Here is a 14117-nt window from a genome sequence, read left to right as displayed (position 1 = left end):
GAGAAAAAGCAGAAGACAACCCTCAGTGACTCAGATGTCAAATATCATGGTAAATCACGAGAAGCGATTTATCAGAGCGGGGGAGGGCAGTTTTGTGAGGCTTTTACTTTTTTTTCTCTGCAGCCAGGTGCAGGAGATCTTGGTAACCACTGGGCCCCTTCCTGGCTGATTTAACAATTTCGCCAATTCTTTAGCTTCAAAAAACCCCATTCTTCTGTCTCCTCACTGCCTGCCCTCCATAACACTTCCTCTCCAGGCTGGCCCCTGACTTTTTTTTTTTTTTTTAATAATTCTTTATTTATTTATTTATTTTTGGCTGCGTTGGGTCTTCGTTTCTGTGCGAGGGCTTTCTCTAGTTGCGGCAAGCGGGGGCCTCTCACTATCACGGCCTCTCTTTTTGTGGAGCACGGGCTCCAGACGCTCAGGCTCAGTAGTTGTGGCTCATGGGCCTAGTTGCTCCGCGGCATGTGGGATCTTCCCAGACCAGGGCTCGAACCCGTGTCCCCTGCATTGGCAGGCAGATTCTCAACCACTGCGCCACCAGGGAAGCCCAGGCCCCTGACTTTTTGTCTTCCTCTAGCCTGACTTATTCTCCAATGGTTTCTCAGCCCTTGGTTCTCCACTCCCTCCCCCAAATGTGATGAAGGCGGGCTGCCAAGTCTCCTGGCCTCCCTCAGCTATGCCAACTGTCCTGCCTCCAGCAGGGCCTCCAGCTCAGGGCCTGAACTCCCAGCAGCAGGGGGACCAGCAAGTCCTATGAAAGGGAAATACCACCAACCAGTAACCTTGTGTCCTTTGAACTTTTGGATTGGGAAGCAGGGAAGGCTGGGAGATGTTTGACGATTTCCATTGAGCACCTAGGGAACAGCCTTAGACAGTGAATCATGACCCTGTCTCAGCTCTGCCCCAAACCCAGTGCGAAGTCCTTGGGCTAGTCCCTTATCTTCCCTGAGTCTCAGTTTCTCTGTGTAAAATGAAAACAGTTCCTTTCCTGCTCTCCTCATAGGGCTTTATGCTGGTCACATGTATGTGAAAGAGCTTTCTTTTTTTCTTTTTAAAATAAATGTTTGATTTATATTTTTTCCATTTCAAAATTACCTCATGCTCAATGGAATATAATTCAGCCATCAAAAAGAATGAAATAATGCCATTTGCAGCAACATAACCTAGAGATTATCATACTAAGTGAAGTAAGTCAGAAAGAGAAAGACAAATACCATATGATATCACTTATATGTGGAATCTAAAATACGAAACAAATCAACATATCTGTGAAACAAAAATAGACTCACAGACATAGAGAATAGACTTGTGGTTGCCAAGGGGGAGGGGGTGGGGGAGGGAAGGAGTGGGAGTTTGGAATTAGCAGAGGGAAACTATTACATATAGGATGGATAAACAACAAGCTTCTACTGTATAGCACAGGGAACTATATTCAGTATTCTGTGACAAACCGTAATGGAAAAGAATATGAAAAAAAAATTGCCTGATGATTATGCGCTATAAGAACATGTGTCATTTTATGGCCACCCAGAAGCATACACACCCTTCATTACAGAACCCTGATTTCCTCTGGGAGAGTCAGCCTACAACCATTGTGTATCATCTTGATGAGATTTAAAAAATTCAGCTGTCTGTGCTCTGAAGGCCCAGATTCTTTCTTTCTTTCTTTTTAAAAAAAATTTTTTTTTGATAAACTTAAGAATTCTTAGACTCTTTTTTTTTGTTTTTAAAGTTTAATTTTTATTTATTTATGGCTGTGTTGGGTCTTCGTTTCTGTGCGAGGGCTTTCTCTAGTTGTGGCAAGTGGGGGCCACGCTTTATCGCGGTGTGCGGGCCTCTCATTATCGCGGCCTCTCTTGTTGCGGAGCACAGGCTCCAGACGCGCAGGCTCAGTAATTGTGGCTCACGGGCCCAGTTGCTCCGCGGCATATGGGATCTTCCCAGACCAGGGCTTGAACCCGTTTACCCCTGCATTGGCAGGCAGATTCTCAACCACTGCGCCACCAGGGAAGCCCCCTAAAATTTTTATTGCAGTATAGTTGATTTACAACATTGTGTTAGTTTCAGGTGTACAGCAAAGTGAATCAGTTATATATATACCTATATCCACTCTTTTTTAGATTCTTTTCCCATATAGGCCATTACAGAGTAGTGAGTAGTGTTCCCTGTGCTATACAGTAGGTCCTTATTAGTTATCTGTTTTTTATATAGTCGTGTGTATACATCAATCCCAATCTCTCAATTTATCCCTCCCCCCTTTCCCCCCTGGTAACCATAAGTTTGTTCTCTACATCTGTGACTCTATTTCTGTTTTGTAAATAAGTTCATTTGTATCATTTTTTTAGATTCCACATATAAGTGATATCATATGATATTTGTCTTTGTCTGTCTGACTTACTTCACTTAGTATGATCATCTCTAGGTCCATCCATGTTGCTGCAAATGGCATTGATTTGTTCTTTTTGATGGCTGAGTAGTAGTCCATTGTATGTATGTACCACATCTTCTTTATCCACTCCTCTGCCGATGGACATGTAAGTTGCTTCCATGTCCTGGCTGTTGTAACTAGTGCTGCTGTGAACATTGGGGTGCAGATTGTTTCTTTCCTGCCTCCTGTGGCCAGAAGGTGGGCTGTGGCTTCAGCTCAGCCCATAGAAGCTCTCTGCTGGGACTTTGATTTTGAGTGTGTGAAATTGGTCAGTGAAGGGATTGGCATTCTTTTATCAGGGCAGCAACGTCTCTACCAGGCTGCTCCACTACAAGACCAGTCCTGTAATTCCTGCTTTCTAGCCCCTGAAGCTAAATTGGTTTCTGCCTATTTCTGGTTGGAGGCCTAGCTCTCCAACTTTCCTGCATTATTTTCAATAAATTTTGTTTAAGTTGGCCAAAATTTATTTCTGTTACCTGTAATCAAAAACCCCAAATGACACACATGTTGAGAACCATTTATGGAGTACTTATTATATGTAGGGCCATGTACTTAGGGCTCTGCATCCATTATTTAAATTAATCTTCCTAAGAACTGGACATTATTATTTCTACATAACATATGAGGAAACTGAGGGTTTGTGAGGCTGAATAACCTATCCACATTTGTGTAAGGAGCAAGTGACAGAACTGGGAACCAAGGAACCAAGGTTTGAACCAAAATGTCTTTGACTCTAAACATTTTAACCTTTATACTATGTGAAAATGGTATAATAGCGAGAGTTTTGTTTTGTAACCTGTCTTTTTGGTTTAGAAATTTATTATGAACATCTCCATGTCAATAATATTCTTGAACAATATGACAATAATGGCTGCCTAATAATCTATTGTTTGGATTCACTAACACCTAACCAAATTCATATTGATTGAATTATAAAATGCACTTAATGAATATTCTTAAACTTTTCTACCTATCTCAAATTTTCTCCTTAAAATAAGATCTTAGATATGAAACTTCTGGGTTTAAAATTCCTGCATAATATTAAGGTTTTTGATGCATATTGACACAGTGCCCATCAGAGAAATCTTATCAAGTTTTGTTCCCATTAAGCAGTGTGTTTGGGTACCAACGAAAGGGTTTTTCCATGGGGAAAATTGCTAAAAAGTTACAAAGAGCTCATAAATTAATGCCCCTCTTATTTAAAAAAAAAGGTAAAATGCACTTCTAAGTTATATCTACCACAGGGAAATAATATAGAAATAAAAATAAATAAGGATCCAAATTAAGGTACAACCCGAAATGCAATTAGTATTCAAAGTGTAGGCACTGGGTTCCTATACAGATCCTTGGAGAAAGGGAATTACTTTAATTTTGAGGGTTTTTTTAAAGGAGCGAGATCAAAGAGGGAAGCAGGAGGATGATTATGATGATGACGATGACAGAGGGGAGGAGGGAGAGGCGGATGGTCATAGTAGCTGCTTAGATTTTCTTTATTTCCGAGGCTTTGCATCTGCATTCCTGCAGGAGACAAAGGAAAGTGAGGTTTCTCAGACTTCTGGTAGCCCCTGTGGTAAGAAGGCAGCGAGGCCACCCAGACTTACATATTTGAGGCAATAAATAGTGATCAAACGGTATGACTTAAAGGGAACAAAACTCTTCTTCTCCATATTACCACCCTTTTTATTCCTCAATAAATACACATTGGTTTCTTTTGTAAGAACGCCTACATTAAGATGAAAAGCTGACATCTGAAAATTTTATTGCCCATCATGAAAACTCTAGCTGTAATTATGTCATAAATTTTATTCCAATCATTTAACAAGACCTAAGAGAATGAGATACAGGACTGAATTATTTTCAAAGGGACAGGGGAGCTAGAAAAGTTAAAATTATCATAATGAGGAGGAAGAGATACTTCTAGGAAGTTCTGGAGACATTTGGGAAACAGATGGGAGCTTGAGGCTTCAGGGAGCCTGGAGTGAGGGTATGAAGAACCATCAATAGCTAGGAAGTGGGATGTATCAGGGAGAAATAAGAATGAACTTTGCACTATTTGATAGAGTAGTACAGGTATGTTGTAGCAAATGCTAATAATATGTCAGGGTTTAATGTGAGAAGTGAGTCTCCCAGCACCTCAGTGTATTTCATTGATTTTAGGATCCAGCTCAATATCTTTGAAAGTGGGATGCATCTTACAATCAATGGTGTGTCATTTGGCAACACTTTTTTGTTTATTAGTAGTACATAAAGGAATGGTGCATATTAAAATCTATGATGTCTTCAACTTGTGTGTGTGTGCACGTGTGTGTGTGTGTGTGAGAGAGAGAGAGAGAATACTCTTCATAACAGGAAATGTCTGACAATATATGTTGACTACTTATTCCATTTACATTAATAGTTGCTATCCTCTTAGTTTTCATTTATTTTATTTATTTATTTTTTTTTGAGAAAGAACCTTACAGATCACTGAACCTGGTGTCTTCATTCTCCCGAAGAGGAAATGGCTCTGAGGTATTAGGTGACTTTGTCCCCATCACATGTGTTTTGGGAGCAGTGGTCTGAGTGAGCATTCGCAACATCACTTCTCAAAAATCACTTATGAATTACAGGGGGTTGGGAGCCCCAGGCAGTAGGATCTGTTTGGAGCTGGAAGGACCAAGAGTGGTGAGGGTTGTGCTGGGTGGAAAGTGCTCCTTGATAGCAGCAAACCACGGAAGGGGAGGGAGATGAAGACACTGATCATGGCCTGGGCAGTCAGTACGTATGAGAGTGGGGGGGCTTCCCTGGTGGCACAGTGGGTCAGAATCCGCCTGCCAATGCAGGGGACATGGGTTTGAGCCCTGGTCCGGGAAGATCCCACATGCCGCGGAGCAACTAAGCCCGTGCGCCACCACTACTGAGCCTGCGCTCTAGAGCCCACGAACCACAGCTACTGGCCCACGTGTCACAACTACTGAAGCCCGGGTGCCTAGAGCCCGTGCTCCACAAGAGAAGCCACCGCAATGAGAAGCCCCCGCACCGCAACGAAGAGTAACCCCCTCTCGACACAACTAGAGAAAGCCTGCGCACAGCAATGAAGACCCAACGCAGCCAAAAAAAAAAGTGGTTCTGTTTTACTGACTTTTTCTCTTTCCTCCCTCCCTCCCTCCCTTCCTTCCTTCCCTCCCTTCCCTCCCTTCCTCCCTCCCTTCTCCATCCCCTCACTTTAAAAGGCTGTGAGGCATGATAAGATAGTGAATTCAGTTATCCCTTTGAATGAGCAGGGTGCCTCTTGCCTTCTTGGGCATGGAAGAAACACCTGTTCTGTGTTCTTTCCCTAACTTACGGGAATCAGTCAGAGTTGCACTTGTTATTTAAGTATAGATTTGTGCTCAGGTGGGCCTGGACGAAGCAGACTGGTCACATTTTTCCCTCCTGAAGGCCCTAAAATTGTCCCACCTCATTTTTAGCCCCCTTACTGATATAGTAAACTCCCTTCCCACAATTTTCTCTCTCTCCAATTAAATGATATTCTGACCATCCTCAGGTCTAATTGGGACACAGCTGAGTAGTATTTTCAGGAACTCTTTTCCGGTGCCCATCCTCTTTGAGTCTTGGTGCTGCCATTTGAGCCATGTGACCTTGGGAATGTGGAACCACAGTTTGCTCATCACACGTAGGGATAGTGAGAAGATGAAATGAAATAACGCACACAAAGTCTTTCGTTTCTCAATGTCAGACACATCACTAATATTCAATAAATGATAGCAATTTTTATTATTTTTTGTGGTACCCCCACTTCCCCTTCATCAAGCACTATATTACAATTCTTTCACCATTATAGCAAATTTATTCTCTATAAATTATAGCTTTTAATATTAATTCATGGTATTTGTGTAATTTTGAGTTGTTACTCTCCCAAGAGTGTTTGCATTCTTCACTTCAATTTTATTTTTGCAGAGCGTAATGGCCCTTCTTATATTGAAAGAAGTTCAGTGAAGTGATTTCATGGGGTACGCTGATGGGGAGGAGAGGAGGGATGCCTTCCTATCCCCTTTCTCTCCTACTTCCACCTTTAGTTAAGGCTGATCTTATTGTCTACATAAGCATTTCCCCTGGTTCTAAATGCCTTCTTTGTGACAATCCCAGTCTTGTGTACAATGATTCTAGTCGTGGTCTTCCCAAAGGCCCGTCCCATTTAACTTATCTGTTCCAGTAAACCATTCTACACTTTTGAAAGCAGGGACTCTTTTCTTTTTCTTTCTTGTTTTCCTTCCTTCCTTCCTTCCTCCTTTCTTTCTTTCTTTCTTCCTTCCTTCCTTCCTTTCTTTCTTTCTTTCTTTCTTTCTTCCTTTCTTTTCTTTCCTACCTTCCTTCCTTCCTTCTTTCCTTCCTTCCTTCCTTCCCTTCTCTCTCTCTCTTTTTTTCTACTACCACCTCCTTCCTTTCTCCTGATAGTGATACGTTGGATACCCCAGCCAAGCTACATTTCGGATATTTCCACCTCAGACAACTCTCTCCCATGTCTCAAATCCTTGTTAGATCTCTCTCTCTTTCCATGTCTGTATAATAAAATGTACTCTTTCTTCTATTTGTGAATCCAAAAATGACTATGATCATAAATCATAAGTATAGGAGACAACAGTATCCAGTAAAAGGAAGCTGTAAAGATTTTTGTCTTTTTATTGCTTTTATTCAGATTATAAAAGTAAGACAGGGTGGCTTAAAAAGTTTGACGGATTTAAAAATGTATGAAAGAGAGTCTCATATAACTTCACCTACAAGAGGCAACCTCTGATAACAGTTCGGGGCATATTGGTTCAGGTTTTTGTTTTTGTTTTGTTTTCCTGGTGGTGTTAAATTTTGAGGTGTATTTAGGTATAAAGAAGAAGAGTTGGTTTCCTGAAACTCTAAAAAAATTTTGAGGTGTATTTAGGCATAATGAAGAAGAGTTGGTTTCCTGAAACTCTAAAAAGCCTTTGAAAATACCCAGACCTGCTCTTAGGAATCTGCATTAAATCTCCAATAAAATCTGGTCTTCCTCAAACTGAACATTCAAAATACATAAAAAGAATTCTTATTCAATTTACTATTTTGTTTAATAACTACCATTGCTAAAGTATTGTATTGCACTATTTTCTTAATAAACAAAGTGGGGTTCAGATTCATGATAGGTAAAACAGGCCTAATCTTGAAACTTGGCCACAATTAAAATATTATTTCTGTAAGAAAATGTGTACCAACAAACTTTGGGAAGATAATTTGGGAACGGCTAGTATTTACTTCAAAGGGAACGAAGCTTTTGGTCAGAAGCATGCAGAAAAGGACCAGATTTGGAGCAGATTTCACTTCATTGGGTGGTAAAGGAAACCTGGCTTAGGATCCAGCTCTGGCTTAGATGAGAAAACCTTGGGCAAGTCAGTGAACTTTGCTTGGCTGTCTGGACCTTGCTAGGTAATATTGTAGCAGATATCAGCTGTATGCATGAACATTGCATTGTGGCTGCCAGGAGGGCAACAAATAATGGCTTGAGAATGGGAAATGGGACTGTTTTGTTAAAAAAAAAAAAGTGCAGTCAAGTTATTTTAGAGAAAAAAAAGAGTTGATTTTTAGGGCTAACACTCGCAAAGGGCAGCAAATTAAGAACAGCTGAGTTAAACAGGCAGTGAAAGTGAAAACTGGGGAATTGAGGCTATTCCTTTACTTTTCAAAGGCAGCAGGACCTGCATTCTTGTGCTCCTCTCTGAGCACTGGCTATCACTGCTCTCCCATAATTTTGCCTTCCAGGTGATGGCTCTGGCTGTGAGCTTGACTCTGAGCCAAATTTTAATGTCCTTGAAACTTGTCTCCCCCAGCTAATTGAGCCTGTCTTTCAGTGTCCCAGTGGCAAATTCCCAGAATGGAAAAATCTGATTGGCCCGGATTATTGTCAAGTGTCCCTCCATCATCCAATCAGCTGTAACTGGAGAGGCAGTAAGCGCTGGGGTTGGGAGTAGATTCTCTCAGGAAAAGCTGTGGCAGCACTGGCTGCCATCTTTGACATAACAGGAAAAGAAATAGGGCTTTGTAACTTCTAATTGTTCCTTGGCAGCTTTTATTTCAATTTAATTCCATTCAAAAAATACTCAAATCTCTTCAATTCTAAAGACATGCTTTTTCATAAGTTACTGTATCTGATGTCTAGTCATGCCCCACAATCATTGTGTTCATTTAATGATGTATGTTGTAGTATTTCTTCTTCCTCCTCCCCTCCCACAGCCAAAAACTATTATTAAACTGATGAGATTTTTAAACCGAGGGAATATTGCATATATTATCGACAGGGCATCCATTGCTTTCCATGGAGGATATAATGCCCCTAGATATGGGGCAGCGTTGGAAGATGGGGAAATATTACAGTGTCTTCTTTCCACCACATCTTTGTTTGTTTTTTTTTAAAATGGCAGTGCCACACTTTTATTTTTTAAAATCAATTAATTTATTTGTTTTTGGCTGCGTTGGGTCTTCGTTGCTGCACGCGGGCTTTCTCTAGTTGCGGTGAGCGGGGGCTACTTTTCGTTGCGGTGCGTGGGCTTCTCATCGCAGTGGCTTCTCTTGCTGCGGAGCACGGGCTCTAGATGTGCAGGCTCAGTAGTTGTGGCTTGTCAGCTCAGTAGTTGTGGTTCGTGGGCTCTAGAGCGCAGGCTCAGTAGTTGTGGCTTGTCAGCTCAGTAGTTGTGGTTCGTGGGCTCTAGAGCGCAGGCTCAGTAGTTGTGGCGCAAGGGCTTAGTTGCTCCGGGGCATGTGGGAATCTTCCCGGACCAGGGCTCAAACCCGTGTCCCCTGCATTGGCAGGCAGATTCTTAACCACTGTGCCACCAGGGAAACCCTCCACCACATCTTAAATCCTGCACCAAAAGAAAAAGGAGGCTGTTTTCCTCTTTGCTATAAGAGATGAAGTTCATTAAAGATTCTGAGGTGGTCTCAGGATTTATAGCCCTGAGAAGCAAACATTTATTTTATAGAATAATAACTATCAGTGCCGACTGAGCAGGAAACCAACACTAGAGCACGTGTGGGCACAAAATGTAGCTTTGTATGCAACCAAATTCCAGGCAATTGCCTCGTCTAATTCACTCAGAATTTTTTTTTTAATGCTTCCTTTGGAACTGAAGTTCTTTCTGTTTGGTTTCAGCCCAAAGGTGAGCATTTTTTTGAGAAGGTTAAATCTTTTCAGATGTTTTTGAGGTGTACAAAGAGGATAAGCTAAACCATCTTCTATTTTGCATACTTCTAGCTTCCATTACCCAAAAGGGTTTGAACTTTACTATTTTTATTCTATTTTGAGAGTCTCATGATCTGCTCAAAAAGTAGCTTATGGAAAAAAGTTCTCAGATCAGTCCTGAAAATAGCTACTTTTGTATTTGCTTAGGTGAGTAAACTTTTCAAACTATGTGAGAGGCCCACATAAGGCCTATATATAGAAATTCATCAACTGGAGAACTGGCAGAATGAATCTATTAAAATCCAGAAAAAACTTGAATCAAGTTTTTAAAAAATAGTTAATCTTTAAAGCATCCATGAATTGGCAAAACAGAGCCTTCAAGCAAATTATTGAGGCAGCAGATATAGTGGGTCAGCTTTGATGCTTATTAGCTGTGTGTGGTTGGTTAAATTGCTTCCCCTTTCTGTGTTTTAGGTTTCTCATTTATAAGAGCGTGATAATAAAAGAACTTATTTCAAAAGATTGTTGTGAGCAATAAATCAGATAATAAACTCAAAGCACATAGAACAGTAAGTGACACATTATAAGCTATCAATAAATTGTTTTCTATTCATTACATTGAGACCACCTTAAGATAGCTACAGAGCTTTCCTGGTGCCCCAGTGGTTAAGGATCTGCCTGCCAATGCAGGGGTCATGGGTTCGAGCCCTGATCCCAGAAGATCCCACATGCTGTGGAGAAGCTAAGCCCGTGCGCCACAACTACTGAGCCTGCGCCCTAGAGCCTGGGAGCCACAACTACTGAGCCTGGGAGCCACAACAACTACTGAGCCCACAAGCCACAAGTACTGAAGCCTGTGCACCTATAGCCCGTGCTCTGCAACAAGAGAAGCCACAACAATGAGAAGCCCGCGCACTGCAATGAAGAGTAGCCCCCACTCGCCGAAAGTCGAGAAGGCCCACGTGCAGCAGCGAAGACCCAACACAGCCAAAAATAAAAACAAATAATTAAATAAATTTATAAAAATAAGATAGCTACAAATACCGTTTAATTAAGAAATCAGCATTGCCATTTTAGTGATCACTTGGTGTTTCAACTCATTATTTTCAAACTCAATTGCAATTTTTTTTTCTTATTTCAATGATTTCAAGTGTTTCTTTACAGTTGAAGCGACCTGCCAAATGCAGATGGATTGGACCATTTGGAAATGGGACAGTTTCTGAGTATGAGCATTCAACATGCATAGTAAAAATTCCATGCTACTCATAGACAGCACATTTGGAGATACTCTTTCTGACATTTGATATGTCTCTGGAAAAACAAAAGATGACTCATGTAGAAATAGTAGACTCTGTTGGCTCCCAGCAGACCCTCCTCGGCCCATCCACACCCCACCACCCCCAGTGTTAGCTTTGCCTAAGAACCATACAACATGGGGTATCACTGTGATGCCACCAACAGTTTTTAAATGGCTTAATACACTTCTTTTGTATGATGCTAATGGATTCCTGGTATTTCATTTTAAGGCTGGCTAGGCCAGAGCTCCACGCTTACCATCAGTGACCATTTCACAAAGTGCCTGGAAACAAGGCAGACACTCGATTTGTTCAATGTATAATAAGCGAAGGACAGATTTCCACTACAGATGAATGTTGATTTCCATGTTATATATGTTCCTAAAATTTGTGCTGTCAACTAATTTTTTATAAATTGAATATTCATCATATTGCCTTTTTCATAGACTTATAATTTCAGATACCTTTTTACTCATCTACAGATATTTAACACTTAAGGTTTAAGTGTTTCTTCCCTCTTGTGATTTCACAGCTTTCTAACACCCACTCCCTCTTCTCTGTAAGAAATTAATGGTATGTGGGCATCTCTTTTGAATAGAATAATCAGCTGCCCCCCAGTGTACTGCTTGCAAATTTTAATTCCCAAGGATAGGTTGTCTTCAAGTCAGGGCATACTTATAAATACGTTTATTTCACCATCAGGAGGCAAATAGAAAATAAATTTCAAAGGTAGATAATGTCTCAAATTTTATAACCCTAAAATTAGTGATTAGAGACAATACCAAGCCTGAGAAAATAAAAGATGAAAATTTTGGGTTAAATCTCTTAAATGTAACAAAAAACCTTGTTACATTTATGACTCAAAAACCAAGGTACCTATTTTTCCCTTGGTATAAATAATATGTTGGCTAGCTAGGAATGGTTGTAATTATGTGGTATACAATAAAGGGCTCCATAGATGCCAAAAACAGAAAAATGCAACCAGACCAGAAATCATGTACTGGGTAAACAGCTTCCCAGACAAATGAATTTGGCTGATTTTTAAAAAAGTTTCTTTTACTTTCACTTTTATGATCTTTATGGATAGATCCAAATTCTTTATTTAAAAATTGAGGTACAAGAGTTAGTATCATATACTTCATTCCATGAAATAGTGTAGTCACATATTTAACGGAATAAATTGACCAGACTTTGGAATACTACTTTTAGGACTTTAAATACCAAGCAACTTAAAGCTAACCTTTGTACAAGTTATAAAATAGAGTAGGAAGCTACTTTCTTGATTGATATCTTGAGATTTTTTGTTTTTGCTTTCTGGGTTTTTGTTTTGTTTTCATCTCGGGAGAAAAATTTAATTCAATTTAAATTTTAATTCAACTTTAAATTCTCTTTGGTAGGAAGATGCCCAATAATTATGATTGTGAGAAATGTCTAATATTTTAAAATTTATAATATTTTTCACCCAGAGATAATCACTCTTAACTATTATCTTCAATATGAATATACCCCACCTCTTATTCCCCCATTTACAATCAAGATTTTTAAAGGAATAGCATGTATATAATGTTGTTCTGAAATAAATATTGTTCTAAAAGCAACTTTTTTAACCTAACACTGTATCGAATAGACATGTTTCCATGTCAATCTTCAGAAGTTCTGGCATTTCTTATTTATGTGTAGGACCCAGCCGGTCCAGGAGAATTGATGGCTTTGGAGGCATCCAGTTACTGTAGACTTGGCAAAGACATTGGCATTGAGATGTCTTCAGAGCAGTTTTATGAGAAGTGGAAATGAATAAGTGGGAGCTGGAACATTACTTTGTGGATGTCTCATAATGGATTGTGCTAATAGATTGATGTGTGACAATGTATAATGTCCTCTTTGAGGATTCCTTTGAGGTGGGACTAAACTGCTGCTTTAGCTGGTAAAAAAGTGCTTGGCTAAAGATAGACGTAACCCTTATTTGCAGTCACAGTCTGATGAAGGGGAAGCAGATATCCTTGTTTCCTTAAGTATGAACGATGCATTAACCACCACAGTCAAACAAGACATCAGAGCCCAGTCAAGAAAACAAAAAACACACTAGTTATTTTTAACAAAGAGAATTGTTTTGACTATCTCATCCAATAGGTATTTTATTTATTGATGATCTGCTAGAGCACTCCACTGATTATTCTTCATACATTTCATATTTAATCATCATAACAACCCTGTAACCTAAGTATTTTTCCTATTTATTTATTTATCTATATGAATTTCAGGTGTACAACAGTGATTCAATGTTTTTTTTCAAAATATTTATTTATTTATTTATTTATTTGTGTTGTGCTGGGTCTTAGTTGCAGTAGCCAGGCTTCTTTGTTGCGGCTGGCGGGCTCCTTAGTTGTGGCTCACCAGCTTCTTAGTTGTGGCATGCAAACTCTTAGTTGTGGCATGCATCTGGGATCTAGTTCCCTGACCAGGAATCAAACCTGGGCCCCCTCCACTGGGAGTGCAGAGTCTTAACCACTGCACCACCGGGGAAGTCCCTTAATATCTTCATAGATTATATTCCATTTAAAGTTATTATAAAATGTTGGCTATATTTCCTGTGCTGTAGAATATATCCTTGTAGCTTATTTATTTTATACATAGTAGTTTGTACCTCTTAATCCCCTTCACCTGTCTTGCACCTCCCAGCTTCTCTCTACCCCCCCACCCTGTAACCACTAGTTTGTTCTCTATATCTGTAACTCTGTTTCTGTTTTGTTATATTCATTCATCTCATATGTTAGATTTCACATATACGTGATGACATTTGTTATTTGTCTTTTTCTGACTTATTTCACTGAACATAATATCCTCCAAGTCAATCCATGTTGTTGCAAATGGCAAAATTCCATTCCTTTTTTTTTTTTTTTAACATCTTTATTGGAGTATAATTGCTTTACAATGGTGTGTTAGTTTCTACTGTATAACAAAGTGAATCAGCTATACATATACATATATCCCCATATCTCCTCCCTCTTGTGTCTCCTTCCCTATCCCACCCCTCTAGGTGGTCACAAAGCACTGAGCTGAGCTCCCTGTGCTATGCGGCTGCTTCCCACTAGCTATCTATTTTACATTTGGTAATGTGTATATGTCCATGCCACTCTCTCACTTCGTCCCAGCTTACCCTTCATTCCATGCAATCCCTATCAAACTACCAATGGCATTTTTCACAGAA

The 14117-nt window shown here is 40.0% G+C and overlaps 1 protein-coding gene across 2 annotated transcripts in view; it reads left to right on the top strand.

Moving 5' to 3' along the window:
- Window positions 1-14117, top strand: part of LOC309643137 (uncharacterized protein) — a 135890-nt gene that overhangs the window by 113337 nt on the left and 8436 nt on the right. The gene's annotated exons all lie outside the window — the stretch shown is intronic.

This window comes from Balaenoptera physalus (genome assembly GCF_965194825.1).
Source record: "Balaenoptera physalus genome assembly, chromosome: 14".
NCBI lineage: Eukaryota > Metazoa > Chordata > Mammalia > Artiodactyla > Balaenopteridae > Balaenoptera > Balaenoptera physalus.
This window is presented reverse-complemented; position numbering and strand designations above follow the sequence as displayed.